The following is a 421-nucleotide window of genomic DNA, read 5'->3' as shown; positions in this document are numbered from 1 at the left end:
CTTGAGTTCAGAATCGTGATCAGAGTTTGTTCCTGTGTAAGAAAATGACCTACTAAGGAAAATAAAGCCTTTTTGCTTTGTTTGAGATCTAATCTCTTTGAGTTCAAATAATTTCTTATTTCTTAGGCAATCTGCTTAACTGCAATGAAAAGGCTTAATATTGGATGACTCATTACAGGACTTAGAGCTATATCCAGCGCTCATTCAGCCTTCACTCTCAGATGTCCTTCAGTGCAAGGTACATCTATCATTTTAATCCCAGAGCTGCCTGTACCCTTCAGAATTTTTTTCTTTTCATCTCTGCTTTTCAAAATTCTTTAGGTAGTTGAAAACAGTGTGGTCAGCAAGAATGACATACTGTAGTTTAGGAATTCTCTCTTATACTAGAAACTTCTTCCCCTGCAAGATTTTTTTTTTTTTT

The sequence above is a fragment of the Meleagris gallopavo genome, chromosome 2 (assembly GCF_000146605.3).
Source record: "Meleagris gallopavo isolate NT-WF06-2002-E0010 breed Aviagen turkey brand Nicholas breeding stock chromosome 2, Turkey_5.1, whole genome shotgun sequence".
Classification (NCBI taxonomy): domain Eukaryota; kingdom Metazoa; phylum Chordata; class Aves; order Galliformes; family Phasianidae; genus Meleagris; species Meleagris gallopavo.
The sequence above is the reverse complement of the archived record's forward strand: the minus strand, read 5'-3'. Positions refer to the sequence as shown.